Below are 708 nucleotides of genomic sequence, written 5' to 3' on the forward strand. Positions count from 1 at the left end.
CGTGATGATGTCTTGGGACCCTTGTTTGGATAGGTGGAACACATGTACTCCCTTCGTAAACTAATATAAGAGCATTTAGATCACTAAAGTAGTGATCTAAACGCTCTTATATTAGTTTATAGAGGGAGTAGAATTTACTTATTCTCTGTACTATCAGAAGAAGAAAAATGGTCAAAATAGAATAAAATGGTGTTTGGCTACTCTAACAAACTCGTCGATATATATGAAAACTTGATCCTCAAAACCCGGAGCTCCGCACAGGTATAACAAAATGAACTATGTTTTGCATGTCTGCCATTCCAAAATTCGATATTCGTCACCGTATCATCGGATATTTTCAGCATTGGTTGGCATGGGAGATGGGCTTGACAAGGGCTTGACCAAGGCACGGGTGTGGCTGGAGATGGGAGGCTCTGGCGATCGCTCTAGCGACTACTCCGCCCTCCGAGGCGACGCGCTCGCCGAGCTCGCTCCGGGACCGCCCGCCCGCCCGGTCCTGGCTGCCGGCGGCCCCGACGCTCCCCTCTCCCCGCCTGCCCCCTCCCCGCCGTCCCCTGGACCCCCGGGTAGGGTGGTCTGGGCGGACCTGGCCGAGGACGACGACCATGCCGCTGGCCGGCCGGTGGAATGCTGCGACCGTGTCCCCCCCGCCCGCCCCGGCTTGCCCGCCGTTGTCCCGCTCCGCTGGCGGCCTTACTCCCGGGGGTA

The sequence above is a fragment of the Triticum aestivum genome, chromosome 4B (genome assembly GCF_018294505.1).
Source record: "Triticum aestivum cultivar Chinese Spring chromosome 4B, IWGSC CS RefSeq v2.1, whole genome shotgun sequence".
NCBI lineage: Eukaryota > Viridiplantae > Streptophyta > Magnoliopsida > Poales > Poaceae > Triticum > Triticum aestivum.